Raw genomic sequence first — 15232 nt, 5'->3', positions numbered from 1 at the left:
TTAAAGACTATTAATACCTATATAACAACAACATTTGAGTTTATGAAGCTTAAAATATGTATGTCTTTTAGTCAGACCCATCAGAACTCTCCACTTTATCAGTGTTCTGGCATATTTTAATGTGAACAATCGTCGTGTATTGAATAATATATACAGTATATAAAATCATGCGAATATGATTTCCTCTGAATGAGGTCAGATAGCACAGGGATAGTTCAGCCTTTTTTAAATCAGAGATAGCGATCTGTAGGGGGAGCTCTTTCTTCACACTGCAAAACTGATCCCAAGATTTGATTAGTTTGGCTGAAAACCCAGAAAGCTTCTATTAGATTAGAGCTCAACAGATACTACATTAGTAATCAAAATTCTGAACCTTTCGGAAATGGCAATTAAGTAGTCATCCACTGAGTGATATAAATCAATCAAAACATCGGAAGGCACCTACATATTCATGGCTCTTACCAAAAAACCTCCAAACGAAAACTGTCCACTTACAAGTTCAAGATGAAGAGGAAGCAATTACCTGTTTCTCGAGACTGTCAATAAAACTGGAAAATAGTCTGAATAACCTGGTGAAAGACTAACAAGGAGGCATGTCCCAAAATACAATGCCCACCCTTTTCCTTGACTAATATTCCTGCAATAGAAAGATATTTGCAGGAAACAATTGGTAGAAACTAAGCTAAAGCCCAAACAGTATCTCAAGAAAATTTTGGATTCTGAATCCAGTGCCAACCCACCTATCTTCTCTCTAATTTTATGGAAAAACATGCATGCAGACCATGAAGATTTCACCTTTTTTTTAAATTAACTACTGTACACATTACAAAGCCTTATCATCTAATAAACCCTTCTTATCTTCAATCATGGGGAAGTATGGGCACACATCTGGAAAAACTGAGGTCAAGAGAAATTGAAAAGTGTATGAGCTGATAACCATGAAGGTACAGTAAATCTTACTGAAGACAGTGAGATGTTTTTCTAAAGGAAAATCAAAAGACCAAACTGATGAGAAGGCAAGCACCTTGCATGTATATATGAGCCAACTTTTAGATTCATTACTGGGAACACATTGTCATCATGTGTGCATGGAATTCATAGGACCCTTTACATTTATTACCGGGAGCATTCTAACCACCTGTGCATGTGTTTCTAAGGGCTTAGGTCTCACAGGCACAGCAACTTACTCGATTTTCCATCCCTTAATTACTGGCATTTAAACTGCATATTTGATTCCTCTTTAAAGGGCTGGTTGAAGGGATGCCCAAAACTCCTATGAGTTTTTAAGGCCAGCGTATAAAACTGCAGCTCGACTCACTTTCCTTGGTCAGGCTATTGCTTGGTATTGCAATACCATTCAAAGGTTCCCTGATGGAGTTCTGAGAGCTAAAAAATGAGATCTGGGACGAACTAGGATGGGGAGAGTCTGAAAGGCAGCAACGGACAATTCTCTTGGCTTTGCTCCTAACTTTTATAAGTCCTTCTTCACAGGCTAAAACGCAGAAACTTGCTTTAGGCCAGTCCCTGGGCAACCTGGTTTGCCTTATAAGAAGGGATTAGGCTGCAGCTTCAAAGATGCCTCAAAATCGAAGGCTGAAGGGAGCATACTAGGTGGGGAGCCCGTCGCCCGCTTTCTTTGCCTCGGAGCTCTCCAGAAAGTAGGCACAGAAGGGAGACGTCACTACTTTCCAACGGGAAGGGAGGGTTGTAGTCGGAGCTCGCCCGGTGGTTCTCGGACGTGAAGAAGCGAGGTGGGCGAGGCCTTCCCTTAGCGACTCCCTCCGCGGCGGGAGGCGAAGAGGGCTGGCCGGCTCTAATTCCACATCCTTCCCCGCGAGGGCTAGAGGAGGAGCAACAACCGCGCCAGCAACTGGCCGCTCGCACATGCAGCAGCCCCGGCGCCGCCTCCCCGTCACCTCCAGCGGGGACCTGCTGCTGGCGCCGCTCTCCGCTCCCTTTCAGGTCCCGCTCATTTCCCCGCTTAGCGTCTCGGAGAGTGCTGCCGGCGGGTGCCCCCTCCGCCCCGGGGAGGCTGCCGTCCAGAATCTGCCCCACCCGCCTGCAGCCGCTCTCTTACTCCCCACCTCGGCGGAACCTTCCCGAGCGCTCCGGGTTGCCTCCTGGGGTTGGCTCGGCTGTGCAAGTAGTACTCGACCCGAGCCCCTTTCGGAGGATAGTTCTGCGGTGAGTGCAGCCGCCTCGCCTCGCACTTCTGCCCTTTCCTTGAAACGGAGGTGTGCAAAAAGTGAAGCCTTCCCGACAAAGGTGAGAGTCGGTTGCGCCCTGCTGCCTCGCCCTCTCCCTGTTTATCGGAGAGGATAAAGGCTCGCTCTATTTCAGTCGGTTTTTACTTGTTTGAAGTGGGAAGTTTGCTCGGCGGGCAGGCTCACGAAGGTATATAACTGAGTTCGGGAGGTTTGCTCTTCTGACTTTGCGTGGCACTGCTTTGCCAGGCTTCATCGCGGTTTCACCAAAACAAAATCCGCGCGTACGTGGGATCACTGCGTGTGTGGGGGCGCCTCGCGTTGCCTTCAAAAACTAAAAAATGGGACGCGCTGCACTGTTCCGTGTGTCAGTCTGAAGAATGGGAGGGTATATTGAGAAGTGGAGGCAGAGACGCGGCGGGGTGGTGGTGGTTATAAAAGAGGTATACTAGAGGTCTTGCCCTGTAGGCGGAGAAACTTTGGATTTGGGTAGGAAAAGGGAGAAAGGTGACTTCACACGATTTTCCAAACGATCGTCGGTGTAGCGTAGCTCAACTTTGTATCGCGCGTCTGCTTTGAAACGTTTGCTTTTCCAGCTTCTTGCAGCTTTAAGCTGGGAATTCGTGCCCTTGTCGGCAGGGGGCGTTTGAAGTGAGTCTTCTTCCCGAGGATAATAAATTCGCGGCATCTTCTCCCCCCCCCCCACCTAAAAAAACCCCCTCAGGTCGAAGAAGAGGTTAGTGGCATGAAAAGAAGCGGGAAGAAATGCAGATAGTTCCTTTCGTTGTTCCTTTGTATTCCTGATCTTTTTAAAAAAGGGGAAAGGAGGCATTGGCTGGCTAAGTTCTTTTAAGATCCACACGCAGCAAATAAAAATGCTTTCTAACTTGGCTTTAGCAGTAGCACCTAGATTTATATACCACTCCATAGTGCTTACAACACTCTCTCAGCAGTTTACAATGTCAGCACATTGCCCCCAATAATTTGGGTCTCATTTTACCGACCTCGGAAGGATGGAAGGCTAAGCAACCTAGAACTCCAAGGCTGTGGGCAGAGTTAGTTTGCAATACTGCATTCTTGTCACTGTGCCACAAGGGCTCTTTAATAAAATACTATACTCCTTGTTCTCAGTAAAAGAAGAGCCTCGTAGTGGAGTTCTATGTGTGCTTACTAGGATGTACATAAACCTGAATTTAGAGCGGCTTCAAAGTTTCCTGTGGGCTGAACTTGCCTCCTGATGACTTTGAGAACTTTCTCAATAGTACAGAAAGAGCTTGCTATTTTCTGGATGTTTTTAAAACTTCCCATTGTGGGATTTCCTAGTGCAGTGGTTCTCAACCTTTTTAATGCCGCGACCCCCAACCGGTCGTAAGTCGAGGACTACTCAACTGGTGCAGCACCGTTTGCAGAATGGGACTTTTGGTGGGCTCAGCAGGGCAGATATAGCCTGGACAATTCCTATTGGCTTTTGAAAGCCAATAGAATTAGACTCTATTCAAGAGAGTCTATTCTATTGGCTTTCAAAAGCCAATAGAATAAAAGGGAGTAGTACAGCTAAGGAAGGGGGGGGGAAATGGCAGACTGCGTTATTTGGTGACCCCCGTGAAATGGTCGTTCGACCCCAAATGAGGTCCCGACCCACAGGTTGAGAACCACTGTCCTAGTGGGTGCTGATTCAAGTACTAGCTAAGTTTAAGTCTGCCTTGTTTGGGAAGATTAGCCATGATGGCTACCGGTAGTCAATAGTGTTGTAAACTAAGAAAACAAAAAGCCAAGGTATGTTTTAAAATATATTTTGCATCATATAGGAAGGGGAAAAAAAAGACAGTAGCCTCTCCTCCAATATCTTCATGCATAAACTTTTCATATTGTACCGTACAGTTAAATTACCAATATTTAAGTCAATTTATATTATTTTCTATTAAATATAAGAACTAGAATATGCAACCTTGAACTCTGGTCAAGATCCCATCAATAAATACTTTAAAAATCAAAAGAGAGAAATGTTGATCAGACCTCTGTGTAATTGATAGGTCGCCTCCTAGCCTTTCTTGCAATTATAGAAGTATACATTATCTCATTCTTGTTATTCTTCTATTAATCTCCAAGTTATTGCTGTTACTTTAAAATGGGCATCTACAAGAATCTCTCAGAACCAAAGTATGCAGTATACCCTCAGATTATTGGAGCTCAATTTTGTCCACTTTAGTTACAATGGACAAAATTCATTCACCATTTTACATATCAGTAGTGCCATTTTATGCATGTGTAAAACCCTATTCACCATTTACAGAATAGCATTATACATGCAAAAATCTCATTTTCTGCTTAACATTTATTTCATGTATTAGTCTAGTGAACCAGTGTACATAAAATAACTTCTCTTCAAAAGGGAGTACAAAAGTAACACAAGACTGTGTCATAGCCACTAGTGTTATGTCCTTAATACCACATGCAAGTTATCTGCATTTATCAGTTTCTTTCAGTAGATATGAAATATTTCTGTTGAAATAATACACTTAAATTTATAAAACTACATTAATGTTTACTTAGCAAACAATTTAGTTCTTCACACTATGCCTCTGTATACTCTCAAATATCAAATTAATATTTTCCAACAACTGTTTATAAACAGTTATTATTAATTTATATTGAAGTCCTGTAATACTAGGGGGGAATTCTGGGAGTGCTTAATATTGCCTCTCTACATATTACAGGTAATGGTTCTTGGGTTCTATCACAAGAAATAAATATCACCTGATTTGATTGATCGTATGTGTATGCTCTTCATGCCATGTTGGTTCTCTAACAAAAGGATATCTTTGCCATTCTCCAGTTTGGCTTTCCCCATTTCTTAGCTAAGCATGATTGTAAAAATTAAAAGACAGGCAGGGTAGGGTAAAGAAGGTAAAATTCTATAGTTTTTAAGGAAATTGGAATCTTTTGGGGAGCCAAATATGCTCATTCTAAAATGGGCCATGAGGCCAATTTTGCAGTACAGTAGATTAACACCAAGATTAACATTGGGTCAACAGTCAAGTAGCAAACAATACCCAAGCAAGGAACTGCCAAGCAAGTAAACAACAGTAAAAAAACAGCCCAATCAACTCAATCAGACCACTCCCATCAATAGTGATAGGGCAAGTCACTAGAATATAAAATGAGAGCAAACTCCACTCCCTATTAACACTGATAATGTTACATAGTTTGGTAATGAAACATCTGCAAGAAAACAACCAAGCTCAGAGAGCACCAAGGATCCCATAATTCATCCCTGAGCTGCAAATATTCCCTTCTGTTGGTACATTAGATAGATCTTGCTATTCATTCACCTGAAAAAGAAAACACGCCTTCCTTAATTGACAATTTTTTGAAAGAAAATGGGATAGTTTTGCCCAACAAACTTCTGAAATAGCACAGGAAACCTCTGTAAGTATATTTTAAGAACATATGGAGGAATATTATGCAAGTATGGTATACATTACCATGGTGAAATATTCATTTTTCAAGTATTAGTTTTCCCCACATACTCAGTTTAAATGAAGCTCAGCTGCCTAAATCTATTACTATTTTTAATCACAATATATTTATAGTCAACTTCACCATCTGAGTTAAACTTCAGGTATTCTCAGTCCAAGATAAGTTATTGCCTTTGGGTACCATCAAGACTGTCCAGAGATAGTTGATTTTGAAGACTTAATAACTCCCTAAGGCAGTGTTTCTCAACCTTGACAATTTTAAGGCATGTGGACTTCAACTCCCAGAATTCCACAGCCAGCATTGCTGGCTGTGGAATTCTGGGAGTTGAAGTCCACATGCCTTAAAATTGTCAAGGTTGAGAAACACTGCCCTAAGGTATCAATTCAGATGTAAACCAATTAATATACCCAGAACGTTTCTAGACAATCAATTAACTTTTGTTGCTTTTGGTTTGGAATCCTCAGGCTTATCAATAAATATCAACATATCATCTAAAAATGGGTTACTTTGCTTTCTATACCTGTATGAATTAGAACATGAATTTCAGTGTAGCCTTAGATCTAATCACAGATGCTAATGGTTCCAAATCAAATCAAACAGTAAAAGAGAGGAGAACTCTGAGGGAAAATAAAAATTTGGAAAAAAAAATATGCGTTGCCAATACATTTTATCAAAGGCCTTCTCACTATCCATTGAAATGTTGACATCTGGATCCACCTTAGAATGATTTAAAGCGGTAAGATTTACTGATGTGTAAGCATCTCATCTACAACAAATAAACCTTGCCTGATCAGGATGTACCAGCTGTACTAGTACAGTATCTTCTTGGGTTGGTTGGCAAGATAATAAATTTTCTAAATAAATAGCATTTCTCCATTTTTACTCATTAATGAAATGGGTCTATTTTTAGTACAACATACCTCATCCTGATTTGGTTCAGGAATAACAGTCTTGTCAGCTGGTAGAGTACCAGATACAAACATTCCGATAAATATTGAATAGCTTAGAAGCTGACATACCACCATTATACTATTTATGTAAATCAATTTGGCATTGTCATTATTCTTCATACTATGGTACAATACTGTGGTTCATTACTATCACACATTGCCTGAATAAAAAGGTAATGATGTCTTCAAGATGACCTTGACTCCCTGTGATTGCATTCATTCAATTTTCTTGCCAACTTTATGGAAACATTTTCTCTTATTCTTGCCAACGTTATGGAAATATTTGCTATTGCCTTATTCCATGATGCTGTTTTCAGTTTTCCAGTCTAGTGAACAGCCATGGAATTCCAAGTGATTTCCCACCCAAGTTTTAACCAGGGCCAAGTTGTTTAGCTTTTAAGAATCGCCAATGTAAGCTAGACTCTTCTACCTGGTGTGGGCTCAGTTTTTTGACTCCCTATCAAGTGAAAACTGAGCTAAAAGAAACATTCATTTCCTATCAAATCCTTATGGATTTTTTTTTGTAAATAAAAAGCTTGAAATATTAAATTTGTGTCTTCATGCATTATGTAGCATTTGTCCTAACTATTGGAATAAAAATGTGAGCTTTGTTGCTTTATTGAAAATGCCAAAAGTTTACATGATTATTGTCTGAATTTCAAAAATCTCTGCTGTGTTACTCACAGTCTGTCTTTGCAGAAAGCAATTTGTTTGCTCTTCTATTTGTCACTACTTTCAGTGCAATAGCATCAGAGACTATGATATGTTGCTACTTAAAAATTCAATAACATTAAAGCCAGATTGCGTTGCAAGTGGATTTCAGGTTATTTTACTTGTTCTGTTCAAATACTACATAAGAACACATAGATCAAATAATCAAATATGAACATTGCAGCTAAGCCCCAGAATGAAAAAAGCACAGAATTAGGAAGATAGGATCTTAAAAGGAAAGATTCATATTTACCCTCAAATAGTGGAATAAATCACTATATAATCTAAACAGATTCACACTACTTTCCTTGGCTTGACAATGCTCCATATAGCCATCAGATGCTGGAAGGTGGCAAACCCCATAAGGCCAAATGGAATTTTTGAAACTCAAACAGTCCTTAAGGGGTGGCAAAAATCCTTCCCTTTGGATTCAGCTTCCAGTAGGAACTATCAATAACTCTAGGTTATATCAAGTATATGTATATATTGAATTCCAATTATCTAGGACAGAGGTCCCCAGCCTTGTGGGCACCAGGGACCGGTTCCGTGGAGAGAGGTTTTTCCACAGACTTGGAGGGTGCGTGGTTTAGTGTGCTGCCAGCATCCCACAGATGGGGCTTTCCTTGTTTGTGTGGAGTGGTTACTGGCATGCCGCGACCCGGTACTGGTCCATAGACTGGGGGTTGGGGACCCCTGATCTAGGAAATACTGTAGTCTTTTCCTGATATGGCATGGCTTTCAGATTTGGCTAATGTGTTGACCTCTACTTATTTGCATTGATCACTGATTTTATTTATTTATTTGATTTCTATAGGTGGCCATCTCAGCAAACGACTCTGGGAAGCTCACAATTCAGAAACGCATAATTAAAATCTTTAAAACATTTTAAAACAAAAACAATAAAGCCATCAAAATACTAAAAATAACCATTAAAATTTAGATTTGTCTAAACTCATCACTTGACTTTCAGACTAATACTGTTAGGCAGTGTTTTTTTGTAAAAAAAAAAAAAAAAGTGCCGGAATGCACACATGATATACAACCCACCTTGCCTATCCTACAAGGTTCCATCCAAAAAAGGTGCCGGAACTCCGTTCTGGGCGTTCTATGACAAAAAAAAGCCCCGCTGTTAAGGTTTGTGATTGTTTTGAGACATTGTATAGCACACAATCCATATAGCTGCTGATGGCAGCTTTTCTTTCCTTTGTTGGTGATGTTTGAGTTTGAGGAACAGAAATCAGGCAAACGCTGCCATTACAGTATCACACAAAGGAGCTGTATGGGTAGTAGCAGAGCTGAACTCTGATCATGATATAAGGGCACATGTGGGCAATAGTGTAACTTACATTGATATGATTTCCTCCCAGCTCTGGAATAGGAGGAGAGCATAGCCAAGCAGGTAAGGGAATGAGTCAGGAATTCCCTGAAAAGTAGTTTTTTTTATTTTTTAGCAAGCCCATCTCTATCACCCTCTTCTTTTTCTCATACAGCCACATGAAAGAGGAGGGGAAATGGGCAGAAAGGAGTGTAGTATGCAATAGTGGCGCATATCTGTAGTTTGGGTGTAGGATGAGGGTTCGTTCTCTGAGCTTGTGGGCTGGTTTCCGAATGTTTTGTTACCAGGCTAGGTAACATCTTCTGGAAGATGTTACCTAGCCTGTTCTGATTTCAGATGTTCTGAAATCAACCCACAAGCTTGGAGAATGAACTTTCACCCTCAGACGTTTAGTAGACTGACCTTAACTCTAACCATGATAGCATAGTGTTTTTTTGTTATACCAAATCTTTGAGATAGAACTAGGAAGACTTCATGGTCAGCATTTGATTGTCTGGGTCATCTGCAGTCATGCATTACCGGCACATGGGAGGGACTTAATTTCCCTGGGGAACTGCTGACTTAATCATTTTTGCCATCTGAACAAGCACGATGAGTATGAAGCCCAAGACATTATTTGGATTGATTAGCCTTTGAAGTTCTGGTAGATTCTCTTTGTTTCTTTTGTGTGTGGATATTTTGTGTACTACAGTTGAATATCAAGTTGCTGTTGAGTGTGAATGATATATTTAAGCACAAAACAATCCTCATGGTGATTTAATTGACAGAAAATGTGCTGACTCAGAATTCTTAAAATCTGGTGGGTTGACGTCTGTATCTATATATAGTCAAAATACTAACTTTTTACAGGACCAAACAATGATGATCCTGAGAAACAAATGGTATAGATGGGTTTGTAACAAGCAATTAAAAACATTTCAACAGCTTTCAGTAATGCTATATTAAGGGAAATGTACTTTGTGGCATTTTGTTGTTGATAAGCCAAACTGTAGAATTCAAACAACCTGTTAAAATATTCTGTTGAGCATAAGGTTTATGTATCCTATTGTAGGAGAGGCAGCCGTTTAATGTTCTCCTCCCATCTTCTACCCCCAGGGCAGGCCTGTAATCATAAACATGAGCATTGAGAAAATCTTTTGTTTATGTCTTCTATTTTTTCTTTCTGAGGTAGTACAGCAATTGGTAATATATTACTTCTTTCAAATGCAACAAGATTCCTCCAAAGGAAGGCAGAATGTTACTGTAGGTAAAGAAATTGTGTTGCTTCTATTAGATGAACAGTTTTCTTAAAGCATGAATGTTATGTGTGATTATAATCTGGACTCTTTCTTGCTTTTTGCTGCTGTTTCCTTTCACTGTTTAAACTGCAGACACGGTAACTACTGAGGCACTCAACTGGTCTAGCGTCTCCATTGTGGAGCCGTCCAGATGTTGCAGAAGAACAAGCCCCACTACTCCTTATGATTAGCCCTGCTGGCTAGGACTGCTGAGAGTTGTGGTTCAGCAGCCTCCATGAATCTTAGAATATAATATCCTTTGACAAGGCTGGTTGAATAAGGGTTTAGCTCAGCCATGGCAAAAAAGCCACCTTTAAAGCTTGCTGACATCTAACGTATACAGTTTGTGGTTGACCTCAAACCTATACAGCTTAAGGCTGGAGTATTTTAGGCTCTACCTCTCCCATTGAGAATCTGACCTGCTGTTATGATCTGAAAATGTTCCTTGATGTCTGAGGGTTGTTAATCTGGCATGTGGGAGGGCCACCTTCTGAGTTACTCCCAGTCTATAAATACAGTTCATACAGAGTTGTGTTTGGTACCATCATCTTGCTTTTAATTCCCTAATTCTGTACCTTTAATTTTTTTTAATATGCTTTACATTGTAAAATGCCTGGAATCTATTTTTGTCATTTCTTAGATTATATCCTATTCTTCTAGGAGTTCAAGGTAGTATGCATAGTATGTCCATAACCACAACTCTATGAAGTAGGTTAGGCTAAGACTAAATGAGTGGTTAAGTCACCTGATGAAATCCAAGGATGAAAGTTGACCTGAATATGGATCTCCATAACTATAGTCCAATCCCTTAACCAGAACATCACATTCAAAGGTGTTTGCAAACAGAAAGGTAGCACAAACATTAAGTAAATAATATGGCTGTTTAAATCACTTCCTTGCTACCCTGCCAAAAATATATTTAGTTCATTCATAAGTAAATATAGAAAATCTCCAGTGACCATCTGAAAAGTTGTCCTGAGCATTTGGCTGTTCCTGGTTGAGAAGTCCCTTGTAAAATGATTTGTATAGGTATGGATCTCAGCAGATGGTAGCGTGTAGCTGGCCTTGTCTATGTATGAAAGCTAAGCAGGTTCAGACCTGGTTAATAACTGGATGAGAATACTATATGGAATATTAGTGCTGGAGAACTGAAAAGCGAGTCTGGGAGAAGGTTATGATAAACATGTCTATGGAGATTCTCAGTCATCCAGGTCATGGTAGTCCCAAAGGTGCTTTTTCGGGAGGCTTGTTATCTTATGATTGTTATGATAAACAATTACTGTATTCTCAAGAAAATCATATGGACATGTCTATGAAGGTAGCTTAACCAGGCACCTTTCCTTTCAGTATAGCAGTGTCGACTCCCAACTCCCAGAATTCCCCAGCCAGCTATGCTGTACTTCAGAGGAAGGCAAGCCTCCCAGAAGCAGCTAATTTCTAATCCTGTTCTTTAAATCAGCCAAGAACCCTAAAATAGGCAAATAGCTTTGCTGGCCAGGAAATTTTGGGAATTGAAGCTGGCAATACCTCAAAGCTGTCAAGGTTGAGAAACACTGCAGTCTAGTATACAGAGCAAAGGAACTTCAGAAACTGAAAATTTGATCTGATTGCTCTAGTCCAGTGTTTCTCAACCTTGACAATTTTAAGGCATCTGGACTTCAACTCCCAGAATTCCACAGCCAGCAATGCTGGCTGTGGAATTCTGGGAGTTGAAATCCACATGCCTTAAAATTGTCAAGGTTGAGAAACACTGCTCTAGTCGGCAGTGTAAATTGTGATTTGGCCGATTCACAACCTTCTTGGGGAATTATTTGTTTTACTCATTGCCACTTTCACCAGTAACATCTGATGAAACACAGACATCAGTCTCTGGCTGCAGGCCAAGCATCATTGTTGATCTGAATACTCATCTCAGTGTTTTTAGTATTACAAAATACTTCTGAACTGTATTTAAAAGTATTGAACTGAGAGAGGAAAAATACAGAGAAATTTGGAATGCTTCCTCAGTAAAAGCAAGATTGATCATGAATCAGTATTGGTAGATGACATAAGGAGAATATTAATGTATTAAAAGACTAACCCTCAGCAATTATTTGATTCTTATCCCTAAGTAAAAGCTTTTTTTAAAAAAAACATCAATGCATAAGATACAAATTCTGTATTATTGTACATCTTTGACTGATATTCCTTGAGCCCTCTTAGATGCTAATTGGGCAAAGGTGTGATACATCTGACATTTTTGAGTATATATTTTTACATACGAGGTTTTTTTTTTAAAAAAATGATGAAACGCACAACAAGCATAGAGAATCAATTTATTAGTGCAGGTCCCCCCCCCCAAATGGTACCTTAATTTAAAATCCTTGAGATGATACAAACCACCTCATGTAAGAGCTTGGTCTAAGGCTGATTACTTAATGAAGTGTTATTTTTGTAGCCTACTTATCTTGTCCCCTTTGACAATCCAGGAACATTGTGAAACTTGGTTTCACCTTCTAAGTGGATTCTTCTGAGGTCTTATTTTCTCAGTATCATTCCTCTACTGTGTCTCTTGCATGCTTTGGCCCCAGTGCATCTTCACAGCTGCTTGTCAAGCTTCTACTGTCATTACTTTATTCAGCAACTGAAACTTTTATTTCATTGCACTGTTTCTCAAAATACTTCTCTTTAGAAGTGGACCATTTTGTACTTCCTCCAATACCCTGAGATGGAACCACCAAGATTCACCAGTCAAATGGTTGACTTTCAATGGTGTGAGCTTGTCTATTTTAGGGTTCTTGGCTGATTTAAAGAATAGGATTGGAAATTAACTGCTTCTGGAGGCTTGCCTTCCTCTGGTGTGTAGTTTGTTGGATCCAGTTTTGGTAATTCTGCCTTAAATCTATGTCCTTGTAACATTTGTAATAAAGATGGTTTAGGCTTTGATTCCATTCTTACTCCATCTTATGTTAACTTGGCATTCCCTTTCTATAGCACATTTGCCCTCTAGAGTTTGCTTTAAGCCAAACATATCAAACACAAGGGGCGGGGGCCGGATGAGGCCCGCGAAGTGGTTTCATGTGGCCGGTGAAGCCATCCTGGAAACAGTGAGGGAACGGCCCCCACTGCCTTGGCCCTGGCCCAGGCCGGCCGGGAGCCAATGTATAATTTTGTGCTGGCCATCTATGCTGAAACGCATTGAGTCTTAGCTCCACAAGGCTGTCTGGAAACAGTGAGGAACCAGGAGAATCTTGAGCAGCAGCCTTGAGGAAGTGGGGCTGGGTTTGGTGCCACGGGCGATCAAGGGCCAGGCTGGGCATTTGACCTCTGCTGCCCAGGGCTCTGGGCAGCCCGCACCACCATCCAGCCCCCCCTGCATGGCCTGAGAGGAACGGTGAGGCTCCTCCAGTGGACCATGCCTTGGCACTTGTCCTGGTCCCACCCCCTTCTGCCAGAGACGCTCAGATCTGTCCCACTCCTGCCCAGGCCCCCACAGGTGCCCTTGACGCGAAGGATGTAGAACTGGCCACGCCCACCCAGTAGGCCTCACCCACTCCATCCACGGCCACCCAGTAGGCTGCATCCACTCTGGCCACACCCATCCGGCCCCCTGAGGGCAACCACAATGCTGATGCGCCCCTCAATGAAATTGAATTTGACACCCCTGCTCTAAGCAGTATTCTATGGCTATAGAGTATAGTCAGTTCTTATAGTGTTTTTTTCTTTTGGAATTTTGACATTTCTTTTATGGGTAGGTGGCATCTTACTGAGCATTCTGATTGTCCTCTCTTGCATTTCCATATTCCTGCTTTTGGCTCTATAGTTGCCAACCTTTTATTGAATTTTTGTTTAAAGAGAATAATAATGCTTGAGTTGGAAGAAATATGCCTTCAAATACTAGCTGCAGGAGAACCTGAGCAGGGCATGTTAGAGCGTGCACAGTCTTATTGCGTGAGATAACCCAGGAGTAAACAAAGTAAACAGTGGTCTACATTAAATGATGATTTATCTTACACTATCCACAATATCATACAACAGGAACAATATACATACACTTGCTAATACAGCAGAATCCAAACCACAGTTACAGCAGGAAACGGAAGAGAGAGAACATATCAGCAGAGCCTTCCCTTTATACAAAGGCTCCTAAAGAGATACAGACCCTGCAGAGATATTCCCATCATTACATCTTAAATCTTACATTACACAAACTGGTTAGCTGTTAAATCAATACCTTGTTAGGGTAATATGCTTCCATCCCTTGCTTGGGAGTTCTCCAAAGGCACATGGTTGACCATGGTGAGAAATTGAAGTGTTGGACTGAAATGGGCTTTGGCCTGATCCATTAGAATACTCTTTCTGTGTAACACTCTGAAATTTTTATCTATTTTAGTAAGGCTTCAGGCTGGCTGTAGTAACCTCAGCCTCTTGGCTGTAGGCAACCCTCCCACAGCTCACATGTGGCCCACAAAAGTTCCCAAGATTGGAAGAAACTAAAATTTTGGACTTGTATAGCACCCCAAATTGGATTATTACCTACACTTTTTAGGCAGAAAATAATAGATTCATTAAACAAAACATTGTGATGATTGCACAGTCTTTTTTCTCTGCAATGATGGATAGGGATAAGAAGGAAGTTGACAGGATAATGCATAGAAAAAGATGTACTACGTTCATCATGCCCAGTTAATATACAACAAAAATGTTTATTTCCAATTAACAGATGGAGATTTGCACAATTATGTTATATAAATATGGCCTTTTAATTACTATTAAGCTAATAGTACATAATATATAATTACATCATTAAATATGTATAATTACCATTATTACATAATGCAGTATTTTAAAAACTAGAATGGAAGCAAAGAATTCTTGTTTTTGTGAAATTGCAGAAAAGAGTGGGGTAAAAGACATTGGATACACTGCCAAAAAAAAGCCAGACTAGTATTACCACCAGACCAAATTAGAGGAAGCCAGTAATAATTAAGTCATGTTGAAGAACCATATTTTAATCCCTTGCCCCACTTTCTCTGTATAGTCTGTCATCATTTAGTTACCCACAATTGGACAAATGCAGAATTTTCCATGATTGGTTCCAGATCTTGCACCAGAAATCATGGTCTGCCTTAATGAAATGTTAATCTTTAAGTTGAAGTCAGATGTCATGTGAGTATTGCTTTCAACATTTTCATTGCAGCGTATAATTGCATTGCTGCTACTATTGGGCAACAAATCACATTTGCCATTGTTATGCAAAAACAGTTTTTAAAAGAAAAAACTTGGTATGATGGC

General features: G+C 40.4%; 1 protein-coding gene across 1 annotated transcript in view; it reads left to right on the top strand.

The window, feature by feature from the left end:
- The first annotated feature begins 1437 nt into the window (after positions 1-1437).
- SEMA5A (semaphorin 5A) overlaps positions 1438-15232 on the top strand; it is a 212456-nt gene continuing 198661 nt past the window's right edge. The window contains exon 1 of the mRNA XM_039329293.1: positions 1438-2265. The gene's annotated coding sequence lies outside the window, so the exon portion shown is untranslated. The remainder of the gene's footprint in view (positions 2266-15232) is intronic.

Source organism: Crotalus tigris, unplaced genomic scaffold, assembly GCF_016545835.1.
Source record: "Crotalus tigris isolate CLP2741 ecotype Arizona unplaced genomic scaffold, ASM1654583v1 scf7180000024391.5723578, whole genome shotgun sequence".
NCBI classification, from domain to species: domain Eukaryota; kingdom Metazoa; phylum Chordata; class Lepidosauria; order Squamata; family Viperidae; genus Crotalus; species Crotalus tigris.
This window is presented reverse-complemented; position numbering and strand designations above follow the sequence as displayed.